We start from the raw sequence: 15,168 nt of genomic DNA, 5'->3' as shown, positions 1-15,168 counted from the left end.
AAACATACATACATAATAATAAAAATACATACTATTACCATAGTATACACCCTCTTATAGATAAATATAAAATATATATACTTTATAGAATTTAAAAATGCAGAGTCCGTAGTTTTATTATATAAGATATTACAAAAGCTATAATCTATTACTTTCTTATGAATCCTTATTTGGCATTAACCGGCTAGTATCACATGCATCTTGCATTGTTCATACAACAGAAAAGAAAATGGTGTGACAATTTTAACCACACAGCACTGAAACCAAACTAACTAACCTATTGAACATGGCTATGAGAGAACTCACCTGTATATAAATCATTTAGAACAAAACAAAAAGATATCAATAGCATCAATAGCTTCTCACAAATATAGAGGGAAAACTATATGAACATTGGGCATGAATCAGTGAAGCTGAAATGCCCGCCATCTACCACTGGAGGGACTTAAAGCATTAAACTATTAACCAGAGTACTGCTCTGCTCAGTAAGTTCAAAATGTTTACTTGAAACCCCAAATTTCCTGTCACTATATTCACAGTATTAAAATATACAAATTTACTCATAAAACACCATCCTAAAATTCTAAAATGAGTTATTTAGACAGATTGCCACACAGATCAGGTTCACTGCAGACTGAGAATTTACATAAAAGTAACAATGGGGGAAAAACTATGAGTACCAAGAAAGGACAAAATATGTGTATACTCCCATAAGCCATAAGAACAGTTAAGAACTTGCAAGATACATTTAAAGAAGGAATTTCGTGTAAAACACATATTAAATTCATTCATTCATCTTCTGTGCTGCTTATCCTCCTGGGTCTTGGGGGGGTTGGGTGCCAGAGATCTCAACATTTATTGGGTGGAAGTAAGTAAGTAAATAAAGTTTATTTATGTAGCGCTTTTTACAACAGGTTTTGTCACAAAGCAGCTTTACAAGGAAATCAGCATTACAGAAAGAAATCCGGGTCTGAGCCCCCATGAGCGTTGCCAGTGGCGACAGTGGCAAGGAAAAACTCCCTAAGAGAAACAGGAAGAAACCTTGAGAGGAACCAGGACTCAGAAGGGGAACCCATCCTCCTCTGGTCGACACCGGATAGTAAACATTGTTAGTATAAAGACATTGTTAGTATAAAGGAAGGCAGGAAACACCCTGGACAGGTTATACCATAAATAATTAAAGTCAGTTAAAATTAATTATTCAATCTGTTACATTTGCATCTTTATATTGTCTTGTGATATAGCAGATCTTGAGTGCTCTGTTAGCTGTAAAAGTTGTTGCTCTATCACTTCAGAGATGCTGTGCAAAGCAAACTGGGCAGTGCACTATTTAATTAGGGCTGAAATCTCTATCCCACATCACTGTTAAAAGCTGTACCCCTGAGAACCCCATTGGACCCTACCAAAGCCTACTAAACCCCTGGTACACAAATGTTATGCATAGAAGAGATCCTGTACAACTGGGCAACTTTAGCAGGGAAGACCAGACTAGCAGCGGTTCTGCGTGATCTGAGACAGCATCCGGGCGAGAGCGGAACTGGCCTGGAACAGAGACAAACAGATACAAGAGTCAAGCAGTGACATAGACAAGAGTAGCAACAGAGACTGGAGCCAATTCAGGTTATATACAGAAACTGGATCAGAATTCAATACTTGAGAAACAAGAATGATCTCCTGATTTGTGACAGAATCTAGCTCAGGAATCCAATCAGGAACTGGGACAGTGGATCTGTCTGAAATAGCCTACTACATGTACAGCTTGTGTACTGACTGTAACCAAAAGTATGTAGTATGTGACCAACTTGACTTTCTACATTATGCTAAAGACACCTGGATACTACAAGAGGTATCTTCATGATATACAGCATCCCATAATGCATTGCAGTTATTTAAGAAGGACATAGCCATGGATGTAACCACCCAGTGGTCATGTGACTTTCTAATATGGTACACAATAAATTATGTCTATTGCTTGTCACATACTACTGTGAAGAGTTCTCTTTCTACTCTTCTCAAACCTTGGATATGTAATCCACTAAATTAAATATAGTAATCAATATTTTTGATGATTTTATGTCAGTTTCAGTCAGTGAACTCATAAATGATCACATTAGCCGATGTGACTTAAGTGGAAGGTAATGACTTACACTGAGGGAATTAGCCTGCTAATGTCAACCATTTATTATGAGCTAGCTAAGTATCTAAATATAAACTGCTCTAAGGTAAAAGTAACCAGACATTAGATGCTTTTGACCCTCTAGATTACATAATTAAAGAGGTATATTAGTACTGTTGCAGTAATGGTTGGTTTTGAGAAGCGTTTGATGTTTTGCTGGATCTTTGTAATCTCTGTCTTCCTTGTGTGTTCTTCTTGTTTGTTATGTCACTAATTAATAGTAGTTTCATTAAAAGTGCCACTACTGTTTAGGAAATGTTTTTTTTTTTTCATATAGGACTGTTTAATTTTTATAAAGTGTCTATACCTCCTAAACTATGAATCAGTTCAGTGATTCAGTTTTTAAACATTCGAAAAGCCAGATTATGTTCCCTTTTCCTGACTGTTCTTTTTCTGCTTCCACAGTAATTTTCCTGTATTCCATGGAAATTAAAGAAGGTTTAAAGTCTGAGGTTTAAGTTGCAGTTAAACTGTTTTTAATTGCTGAGTTGTTGTGTAATTACAGCATTATTGATAAAATCTGTAAAGCAAATGGCTTGGCCAGAGACTAGAGATTAATTTGCAACAACCAGTCAAAATAGTAATATTCTTGGAAATGTCAAATTTTAGTGTCTTTTTTAATATCGTAGCTTTAAAAGTTGCTGATCCCTGATGTAAGATAGTAACGCTAAGCTTCTAAGATTAAAAAAAATCTTGCTTTTTTCAGTTCTTCAAATATTTCAGTATTTTCAATACTGATTATAAAAATCTATGTAAAGGTTATGTTACAGTATATTTCAGTGTAAAAATGTGCCAGAAACAACCTTTGTTAGTCCATCTAACCAGATGCTTGCAGATGTCAAAAAGGATTTATTAACAAAGAACAGTGTAACAAAAACAGTGCCTAAGCCAAAACAGTTCAGAACAGCGATGAACAGAAATACAAACATGAGCGCTAAACGAAAAGAGAAGGTCAAACACACGTGTGGGTCAAAGCCAAAATAGCAATGAGTTTATCAATACCAAAAGGGGAATCCAAAGACTCAAAACACATTTATACACAGAGGGTAATGAGAAACAGGAGAAGACCCGGAGGCACAAGCAAACAATCTGATACAAGCATTTTAGGATGTTTTTCCAAAATCAAAAAACACAATTATTCCCCCAGTAAGGACTCAGACTGAATACAGCAGTCAAATCAAAGTCAGAATCCAGCACCACTACTAAGATTAAGTTAGACTGTTGGAGCTAATCAACATGCTAACTTAGAACCTAGGCAGCCAGAAGAAACAAGGCTATCAGGATTGGAGGTTTGGGTAATCAAGATTAAAAATCCACATTGACAAACAGGTTCTTAAGACACATCAATCAGCTGCACTGTTAATATACAACTCACATTTTCACTGGGATTTGTGGGAACTTCTGGCTAACAGACACAGAGATGTTGGCCAGGAGAGACGCAGGAGACGATATGACCCAGGGGACAGCAATGATGAGATTGATTTAGTGAAACTCTGCTCACAAGAAGCAGTGCACCCTGGGATTTATTATGGGGGTTTGCTTTGTCTTTCTAGACAGCAAATCAGCAGTTCTCTCTGTGAGTTTTCTTGATCTTCCAGATCTTGCCTGATTGTCACAGTTCCTCTTAACTGCTGTTTCTTAATGACAGCTCAAAAAAGTGGAGACTGTAAGCTGGAGGCGCTTTGATATCTTTTATATCAACCCCTGCTTCATTTTCAGATCCTCAGCCAGATGATTAAATGAGCCTTTGTTTTAAATTATGGGGGAATCAGGATCAACTTAGCTCCCATTAAGGAAATGAGCTCCTCTGAAAACAATAACATCTGCAGTTTTGGGAGATTTTCAGATCAAACTCCAAAGATCCCGTCTGTTCTGGCTTTTTTTGGCAGTTGGAGGCGCTATGTGAGATGCTGGTGTATGGTGTGATTTGCTGTATAAACACTTAAACATGAACAGAGATATGTCTGTGAGTGATGGACTTTGATTCGAGATCAAAGATTTCACATTTGTCCAATCACGAGTGGTATAACTAGCACACACCTTTATGTGTTGTGTTTTCAGCTATCATGCCATTATCTTTCCTGTCTTTATGCTCTCTACAGTTTGATAACACTAATTTAACTAGCTGGTAGCTTGCTAATCTATCCAAGTAGTGTAAAATTAACACATTATATCACATCTTTTAAAATTTACGAAATAATGAATACCTGCTGTTGGTGTATAATTTCTAATGCCTAACAAGTCAATTAAGGCCTAATGAGAATTCAGTTCTGAGACTTTATGAGCACGGTCTCCAAACTTTTGCATGTACTATAATAATTTTGCTTGTTTGTCAAATGCAAATATAATGTAACTGCAATAATAAATGTAGATGAATGTTATTTATTATTAGTGTGGTGCAGAGGCTGTGTGTGTGTGTGTGTGTGTGTGTGTGTGTGTGTGTGTGCGCACATACTTATACTGTAGGTCTTTGAGTTTGATGTCTGCTTGGAGGTAAAGGAGGCGAACCCTTAAAGAGAAACAGAGAAAATGTGTATTCACATTCATTTTTCCGTTGAATTAAGAGAATTTTATTTCTTTAGGTTAAGTTTATTAGATTATTTGATGGAGAATGATTTTAGGACAATGTCAATATGAAAAATGATCTCACCACTCGAGCAGCGTTTACATTCTGTTGTCTCTCTTTCTGTTGGACAGGCTGCTCCTAAACACAGAAAAAACACATTAACTGTAATTCACTGCAGTGCTGCTCTGAAACAGGAACGATGACGAAAAACAGGAAGTGTTCAGGAAAGGTGGGCAGTAATGTGAAGACCACTCAGTCTTCTGAACATGAAAAACAAAAAAAATCACAGTGTAGTTTGTATTTTTAAAGTTCGCCACATTAGATGTGTTTACAATGTTTATGTTTACAAAATGACGAAATGGTGTTGAAATATTAACTGGATATAAATACAATACTGACAACAATATATCACTTTAAATCAATTGATGTAATCTTAATTAAAGATTCGAGTAGGTAAAATTGTGCAATATTTTATCTTTGAAACTGAATCTTTCCGTCAGTTTTCAAAAATATTTTTACAAAATTTAGGGTTTATGTAGTCCTGGATCATCAAGTTATTGGCCCATTGGCACAAATGTTTGATGGGATAAATTTTGGTTTATGACATCAAAGCAGGTTATGCGATGACTGTGGAGCAATATGATACCAGAAGGTATTTTTAAAAGCTTTGACCAAACAAAACTTAGGTTTGTGGCAGGCAGGCATAAATACATACATACATACGAACATACATAAATAAATAAATAGATAGATAGGTAGATAGACAGATAGATAGATAGATTATCTGAAAGTTTTAGTATCTCAAACTAAATAAAATTATTTGAATGTGTCGTCATCTCTCAGTCCTGTTCACACAGTTTGAAGTGTGTGTGTGTGTGTGTGTCTACAGCACATTATAGATTTAGATTAAATTTTCATCATCATCATCATCATCATTAACCACTTAGTCCAGATGGGGTCGCGGTAGTTGGGAAAGCAGAGAATCTCAGATGACCCTGTCCCCTGCAACTTCCTCCAGCTCATTCCCAGGGACCCCAAGCTGCTCCCAGGCCAACTTGGAGATATAATCCCTCCAGCGGGTCCTAGGACGACCCCAGGGTCTTGTCCAGTAGGCCGTGCCTGGTACACCCCCACCGGGAGGCATCCAGGGGGCATCCGGATCAGATGCCCGAACCACCTCAACTGGCTCCTCTCAATGTGGAGGAGTAGCGGCTCTACTCAGAGCTCCTCCCGGATGACCAAGCTCCTCACCCTATCAAGTAGAGTGTAGCCTGCCACCCTGCGAAGAAAACTCAGTATTCTTGTATTCTTCCCGCTTGTATTCGCAATCTCATTCTTTTGATTCTCGTTCCTGAGAGACCCTACCAGGAGTGTATTGCTCCCAATGACTTAGCTCTGAAGATCCCTAGACCACACAAGCCCTTCCGCCACGACACGGCCCCGATCCAGGAAAGAAGTAAATTTTCTTTTTCTTTAATTGGCCTGATTTGAAAACTTGCAAATAGAATCAAGTGTCTTTAATTCAGCATTTAAATTTAATTAATCACAATGTACTTGTTTTCTATTCAAAATCGCATTTAAACTGTAGTAGCCAATTAATTATCTTCTCATCCATTTCATCCAGAATAAAACTGTTGACCTGTGGTTGTATAAATACAGTTGCAAGTTTACAGATTATATATTTTCTAAACATGCTGTCCTGCTATAGTACGATGTGAGGCTAAAGGCCATTACTGACCACAGTGCAGTCATTATCCTAGATATTCTAACACTGTATAGCAGTACAAAACAAAACAATGGCAGGATTGGACTGAACCTGTGGATATGAAAAACATTTTTATATATATGTTTCCTTATGCCCAGAAATAGACAGTTCACAGATCAGTGCTGATGATGACTTTAGTTACATTTATATATGAAAAAAGTATAAATTGAACTTGTGTTCTCACTGTGACGCATTCTATATGATGTAGCTGCACTTTGTACTGTGTCTTCTATGCAATGCTGCACAAATGGCCAATGTGTAGACCTCCATGAAGCTGGCCCCCATGTGGTCAGAAATGGAATAAAAATACTGCTGTTTGTTTGTGCTGCGTTTTGCTGGTTTGTGCCATAGGAGTTTGTGCTGGCAGCGTTGGCAGCGTGGAGAAATCAAACATTGTTTTATTACCTGTGACATCACTCACTCTAATAAGCAACTAAATCGCACCAATACAGTCTCATTCATTTGGGCTTTGTTTGTGCCATTAAAAGAAATGTTGGTGCTGTTGTATTTATCAAGTGTTAGGCAAAAAAATAATAATTAGTGATGTCGCTCAGCCCCCAGCAATGTCCAAATCACGGCAAAAAGATCTCATTCATTTGTGCTGGTTTGTGCCGTTAGGGTTTGTGCTCTTTTAATTCTTAAGTTATTGGATAAACAGTTTTTGTCACAAGCTATGATCATTTACCACACAATTGACACTAGTTGATGCTGAAGATCCGAGAAAGGCGCTTTTTGTCTCCTGAGCAGCTGCTGTCCCTGATCACTACAGAGATATCTGGCTTTTTAGCTTTAATTATTCAGCTTCATAATTGCACTGAGTAGACGTCAAGAGCTGATAAAAAGTGATGATTAGAAATTATTACTTATCATATTTCTGTCATATTTTGCTTATCTTTTAGCATTTAATCAATGCAGGCAAACTTTAGCAAAGTATTCTAAATAAATCAGCTACCCCTGCCCCTGGTGACAGGGATCTCTCTGCTGATACCCCTACCAATAACCCAGCCCTCTACCAATGAACGAGCCCTGTCTCCCCATCCCGATACCCTTACCAATGAACCAGCTCTGTCTCCCCATCCCCATACCTCTATCAATGAACCAGCCCTGTCTCCCCATCCCGATACCCTTACCAATGAACCAGCTCTTTCTTGCCATCCCCATACCCGCACCAATGTCCCAGCATTGTCCTCCTATCCCCATACCCCTACCAATGAACCAGCCCTCTACAAATGAAGCAGCCCTGTCTCCCTATCCCCATGCTACTACCAATGAGCCAGTCCCTTCGAATGGACCAGACCTGTCTCCCCATTCCCATTCTCCTACTGACACGCCAGTCCTGTCTCCCTATCTTCATATCCCTACCTATGAAGCAGCCCTGTCTCCCCATCCTCATACCCCTCCAGTGAACCAGCCCTACTCCCAACTGAGGAAGGAGCTGAGCTGCATTGTGTTGAATCATATGTCAGTTGGGATAACTGCAGGTTTTTTTTTATTTTTTTTTTACCAAAATTACATTTAATCTATATATTATATTTAATATATATGTAAAGTGGCCTTTACACATGTCTTATGCAAGGTATCACTGTATGCAGAATGTTGCATGCATATCTGCACAGTGTTATATTTTCAGGGCTGGTCAGGCCTGTAGTGGTGGGTTCCAGTGTGATATCTTTTCATGGGGCCCAAAATCTTTGGTAGCCCCCCTGTCTGTCTGTGTTCAGGTCTGCTGCTGACCTAAAGTCTAAAGTTTCTTGGAAGTTTGAGATGCGTTTGAACTTTAATCACCTGTTTTAATCTACATCATGCTGTAAAATGTAAATAAAAACAGAATGCAATTCATTTAAAACCTAATATAAGTGAAAATAGTATAGACAATATATCAAATGTTGAAACTAAGAACTTTCATTGTTTTTTGAGTATATGCTCATTTTGAATTTGATGCCAGCAACATTTTTCAAAAAAGTTGGGACAGGGGCAAAAAAAGACTAGTAAATAGTGTAATGCCAAAAACCATCCCATTATACTCCCAGTGGAACATCTGACAACTAATAAGGTTAAATGACAACAGGTCAGGACATGATTGGGTATAAAAAGAGCATTGCAGAGAGGCTGAGTCTTTCAGACATAAAGATTGGGAAGGGTTCACCACTCTGTGAAAGACTGAGCAGACAAATAGTGCAACAATTCAAAAATAACATTTTCGTAAATTAGCAAAAACTTTCATCACCTGCTGTACATAATATCATAAAATACTTAAATTTTAAGTTTTATTACACATTTCTATAACCTAAAAATAGCTCAGCCAGTTTGTATTGGCATCCCTATAGTTACTGAATCATAAACCTTAGTATGTAATAAGCTTCAGAGAATCCAGAGAAATCTCTGTATGCAAGTGACAAGGCTGAAAACTAATAGTGGCTGGCCGTGATCTTCGGGCCCTCAGGTGACACTGCATTAAAAACAGACACTATTCTTCAGTAGAAATCACTGCAGGGGCTCAGGAACACTTCTGAAAACCACTGTCTGTGAAAATAGTCCGTCGCTGCATCCACAAATGCGTTAAAATAAAGTTAAAACTCTAAAATGTAAAGAAGAAACCAAATATAAACAGGATGCAGAAATGCCACTGCCTTCTCTGGGCTCAAGCTCATTCAAGAAGAACTGTGGCAAAGTGGAAAAGTGGTCCGAGGAGTCAAAATTTAAAATTTTGGTAAATCATGGACACTGTATCCTCAGGGCTAAAGAGGAGAGGGACCATTCAGCTTATTATCAGCACACAGTTCAAAAGCCAGCATCCATGATGGAATGGAGGAGCATTAGTGCACATAGTATGGGTGACCTGCACACTTGTGAAGGCACCATTAATGCTGAACGATATATACATGTTTTGGAGCAACACATCCAGATGACGTCTTCTGCAAGGTTGGTCTCCTCAGTTCCCAAACGCTTACAGAGTGTTATTAAAAGAAGTGATGCAGCACAGTGGTAAACCTGCCCCCGTCCCTACTTTTATGACACGTTTTGCTGGTATGAAATTCAAAATAGGCATATATTTCTTAAAAAAACAATTAAATGTCTTAGTTTCAACATCTGACATGTTGCCTTTGTACTATTTTCAATTAAATATAGGGTTTAAATGATTTGCATGTCATGTTTTTCTGTTTTATTTACATTTTGTACAGCATCCCAACTTTTTGGGAAATTAGGTTGTATGTCACCTCATGTGAATGCATAAATTTTGTCAGAAAATTCACATTATGTTTAAGGAAATAACATTGGATGTATGGAGGGTTCATGTTCTCTTTTGGGAGGTCCAGAACCACCCCCCCATTTTGAACACTGATCACAGGAAAATAATTAATTACTTATTTAGTAATGAAGTGCACAGAATCCTAATTGGCCATAGAAAGACTGAAACTTGTTCAGATACCTGTTTTGCCATTATTGTTCATTGAGCCCTAGACATATGTCCATAAAGCCCATGAGATGATCTGGATCTGGTTTTATGTAGTTTTATTTAATATTTTTCTAGTTTTCCAGGCCTTTTAGATTATATATTTTATCAAAAGAGACTAATCCTAGCTCCTACATGTTTTCCTGTACAAGAAGAGTTATGTCTGATTAACATACAACCCCATTTCCACAAAAGTTGGGCACAGTTGCTGTGCAGAATGTATATATAGAATGCAAAGATGTGCAAATCATGTAAGCCATATTTTTTAAAGGAAAATACTACAAAGACAACATATCAAATGTTGAAACTGAGAATTTTTTTTTTTGAAAAATATATACCCATTTTGATTTTGATGCCAACAACAGATTCCAAAAAGTGGCGGCGTTTCTGGGTCCTGTTTATATTTGGTTTCTTCTGTGCGTTTTAGAGTTTTAACTTGCATTTGTGGATGCAGCGATGAACTGTGTTCACAGACAGTGTTTTTCAGAAGTGTTTCTGAGCCCAAGTAGTTATTTTTTTGTTGCCCCCGTTTTTTTGGAATGTGTTGTTAGCATCAAATTCAACATAGGCATATATTTTTCAAAGAACAATACATTTCTCAGTTTAAACATTTGATATGTTGTCTTTGTACTATTTGCAATGGAATATAGGGTTTAAATGATTTGCACATCATTTCATTTTGTTTTTATTTACATTTTGCACAGCGTCCCAACTTTTTTGGGAATGGGGTTGTATAAAAATATGGAAACACTTCTAACAACATTTTACAAAAACATCAACTGATAATTAGTGGCTGTGAAAAAAAATATTAGTTCATCAGAAATTAAAAATAGTTTATAAATGACAGTTCATGTAGTTCTGTCTTACTGAGCAAATATAACAACATAAACAGAAACCACTGGGGACGTGTTAATATCCTCTTCTTTCTCTTTGTGAGAATCAGGCTGGGCCTAAAAAGTAATAGAAGTTGATTTTACAGTAGGATTATTTTTGAAATGCAAATTATGACAAATATAAACTTTCAATGAAACGACAAACAAATATTGATTTATCAAAAGCTTTATTCATTATGTTTAATTGTATTATTCAATTATTTTGAGTTTTAAATTCCTGTGGTGTGACTGGGCACTGGGCCGTGGGTCTATCATCTTATCCGAGAACACAGAGAAGGTTCTACATCAGGTTAGACTGGATGTAATGGTAGCTAAAAACAGATGGGTATGTAGTATCAACAGCAGACAGGTAAGTGCTTTTAAAGCTATAGACTAAGCTTCTACTTTTCCCCTCTCTGAGTAGCCACATAGGTTCCACCCAATTGAGGCCGTGTCTGTTCCCCGAATAAAACAAAATTTCAGAAACCCAGTTTGTTCAACTGCACTGTGCCTCACAGATACAGGGATTAGACCTGGTGAATATCTTGCTCTGAATGAAGACTGATGGAAATCACTGCATGGGCTCAGAAACACTTCTGAAAACCACTGTCTGTGAAAACAGTTCATCACTGCATCCACAAATGCAAGTTTAAACTCTAAAACACAAAGAAGAAGCCAAATATAAACAGGATCCAGAAACGTTGTCACCTTCTCTGGGACTGAGCTCATTTAAAATGGACTGAGGTGAAGTGGAAAAGTGTCCTGTGGTCCGACGAATCAACATTTAAAATTCTTCTTGGAAATCATGGACACTGTGTCCTCCAGGCTAAAGAGGAGAGGGACTACCTGGCTTGTTGTCAGCGCACATTTCAACACCAGCATCGTTGATGGCATGGGGGGGCATTAGTACACATGGCATGGGTAACTTCTACATCTGTGAGGGCTCCATTAATGCTGATACAGGCTTTGGAGCAACATATGCTGCCATCCAGACAACGTCTTTTTCAGGGAAGGCCTTGATTATTTCAATAAGACAATGTCAAACCACATTCTGCATGTATTACAGCAGCATGGCTCTTTAGTAAAAGAGTCTGGGTGTTAAACTGGCCTGGCTGCAGTCCAGACCTGTCACCACTGAAAACATTTGGCACACTATGAAATGTATGAAATATGTTGAACAGCTGAAATCCTATAACAAGCAAGAATGGGAATAACATGAAAAGTATGGAGTATCCCTTTGCTCTTGTGGGAGGTCCAGGAACCCTCACACCACCCCCCATTTTGGACCCTTGTGAAGTGGTCATTCCAGAATGAAGTGAAGGGAATTTTTATTGACCATAGTAAAACTGAAACTTGGTCAGACAACCGTTTTGCCATAATTGCTAACTAGATCCCCTAGTGGTTTTATCCCCTGGACACACATTCATAAAACCCTCAGAATGATATGGGGCTAGGTTTAGGTAGTATTTCTATATTTATAATTTATCAGGCTTTATAGACTCCAAATTTTCTCAAAGGAGACTAACCCTATTTTCTACATTCTTTTCCTGTATAAGATCAGTTATGTCAGCAAATCTCAGTGGGAAATCTCAAAGAGACAGATGGGGCTATTTGTCAAAAATTACAGGATTATTTGACTAATGAGACTAATAATGAGACTGATTTTTTCAGGTAAAATTGTAATAGTTTAGAATGAAGGAAAGTGTCCATAGTTGAACAGAAGCTTGTCTACAGTGTACTGCAAAAAGCAAAACCTGCAGGTAAGGTGAAATGTTTGGTTTAGTGCTAGTTGATCCAAAACTGAAAATTTATGAATGTTCATAGATGTTAGTTCATAGTTTTGTTGGTGTTTCCTTGTAGAAATATAACATAAACAGTTAAAACATTGCAGTTAGAGTGTTGAGATTGTGTACATACTGTCCTACTTTTGCGTTTCTGGGGAAGTTGAGGTCGCTGCTGAGGAGCAGAAACCTAAAGATAGAAACAGTTTGAAAGTCACTCACAGCTTCAACAAATATATAATTTATACATGCACCTCATTAAAATATGCATTGGCCTGTTCACTCCTCAGTGTAATTAACTATATTCAATATGAGGAATGATTTTACAACAATGCAAATGTGACATGAGTCTATGGAATTTGAAACAGGAAATTAAGTCACCACTGGGGAAGGGTCTTTGTGAGGGTCAGGCTGGGCCTAAAAAGTAATAGAAGTAATAGAAGTTGATTTTACAGTGGTATTATTTTTGAAATGCAAATTATGACAAATATAAACAATGAAACGACAAACAAATATTGATTTATCAAAAGTTATAAAAAAGTAAATATAGTAATTTTATTATTCAGTTTTTACCAAATTTCTGTGGTGTGACTGGGCACAAGTGCTTATGGTGCAATGTGCAATGGTCATACTCGAGCTTTAAAACAGACTGTCAGATGACTAGAGCGAAAATGGTGCCTGACTAAACTAGAAGTGTTCCAGTCCATCTGGGGGGATTACAGCCTTATAGACTATAGAAGAGCACTTTCTACAGCTCACTCAGCCTCTCTCTCCTCTCTCACAGAAAACAGTAAGAATAATCCTAGATTATTATTTAGCACAATTTCTAAATTGACTAAGAACCAAACAGTTACTGAACCACACATCCCATCATCTTACAGCAGCAATGACTTTATGATTTTTTTTTTTATTAAAAAATTGAAACAATCAGGCAAAAAATTCAAAACCACCATTAACCTCTACATACTTGCTGCCTTACAAAGCTAACCCAGGTCTCAGGTACAGTGTAACTACTGCAGAGAGGCTGGAATCATTTACCTTACTTCAACAATCTGAACTAGTTAAAATAATTTCTACCTCAAAATCTTCTACTTGCATATTAGATCCAATTCCCACAAGCGTCTTCTGTCAATAACTAACTCCTCTCATAGTCTTGGCTACATACCAAAAATTCTTAAGATAGCAGCAATTAGACCTCTGATTAAGAAACCTAATCTTGATTCCTGTGACTTATCAAATTATAGACCCATCTCGAATCTCCTCTTTATATCAAAGATTTTGGAAAAAGCTGTGGCAAAACAACTAAGCTCCTATTTGCAAAGGAATCATGTACACAGAAAATTTCAGTCTGGTTTTAGGCCACATCATAGTACAGAGACAGCACTAGTAAAAATTATAAATGATCTTTTATTATTCTCTGACCAAGGATAAGTATCTTTACTGGTTCTGCTCAATCTTAGTGTGGCATTTAATACGATAGACCACTCTATTTTACTAGACAGACTAGAAAACCTTGTAGGGGTAACAGGAACAGCTCTTTCCTGGTTCAGGTCCTACCTCACTGATCGCTATCAGTTTGTTAATGTAAACGGTGAATCATCTGCCCTCGCAAAAGTAAAGTATGGTGTTCCACAAGGCTCTGTTTTAGGACCTGTATTATTCACATTATATATGCTACCACTGGGCACCATTTTCAGTAAACATGGCATCAATTTCCACTGCTATGCCGATGACACACAGTTATATATATCGACCAAACCAGATGATAAACTTTAACTTAACAAGATTAAGAACTGTATAAAAGACATAAAAGACTGGATGTCGAGTAACTTCCTCCTACTCAACTTAGACAAAACAGAGGTTCATCTTCTTGGTCCAAAAGCAGCTAGAAACTGTCTACTTTAACACTTAAACTTAATAGTTTATCAGTTGCAGGTTCATCTGTAAAACCTTGGTGTCACGTTAGACCCTGATTTGTCCCGATTGGTCTTTGTACTTTGTACATTTTCGATGAAATGTAGGGTTTAAATGATTTGCACATCATTTAATTTTGTTTTTATTTACATTTTGCACAGCGTCCCAACTTTTTTGGAAATCGGGTTGTATAAAAATATGGGGACACTTTTTAACAACATTAAAAAAAACATTAACTGATAATTAATGGCTGTGAAAAAAATAGTTCATCAGAAATTTAAAATTGTTCATAAATTACAGTTCATGTAGTTCTTTCTTGCTGAGCAAATATAACAACATAAACAGTTAAAACATTGCTGTTAGAGTGTTGAGATTGTGTACATACTGTCCTACTTTTGCGTTTCTGGGGAAGTTGAGGTCGCTGCTGAGGAGCAGAAACCTAAAGATAGAAACAGTTTGAAAGTCACTCACAGCTTGAACAAATATATAATTTATACATGCACCTCATTAAAGTATGCATTGGCCTGTTCACTCCTCAGTGTAATTAACTATATTCAATATGAGGAATGATTTTACAACAATGCAAATGTGACATCAGTCTGAGGAATTCGAAACAGGAAATTAAGTCACCACTGGGGAA

At 37.3% G+C, this 15,168-nt stretch overlaps 1 long non-coding RNA gene across 1 annotated transcript; it reads right to left on the bottom strand.

The window, feature by feature from the left end:
* Window positions 1–4,651: 4,651 nt before the first annotated feature.
* Window positions 4,652–12,805, bottom strand: LOC118811032. The gene is made up of 3 exons (XR_005007459.1): window positions 12,751–12,805; window positions 4,827–4,880; window positions 4,652–4,685 (listed from the first exon to the last, which is right to left on the bottom strand). It is a non-coding gene; the product is annotated as an uncharacterized LOC118811032 (long non-coding RNA).
* Between the last annotated feature and the right edge of the window lie 2,363 nt (window positions 12,806–15,168).

This window comes from Colossoma macropomum, unplaced genomic scaffold, assembly GCF_904425465.1.
Source record: "Colossoma macropomum unplaced genomic scaffold, Colossoma_macropomum, whole genome shotgun sequence".
Taxonomy (NCBI): Eukaryota; Metazoa; Chordata; class Actinopteri; order Characiformes; family Serrasalmidae; genus Colossoma; species Colossoma macropomum.
This window is presented reverse-complemented; position numbering and strand designations above follow the sequence as displayed.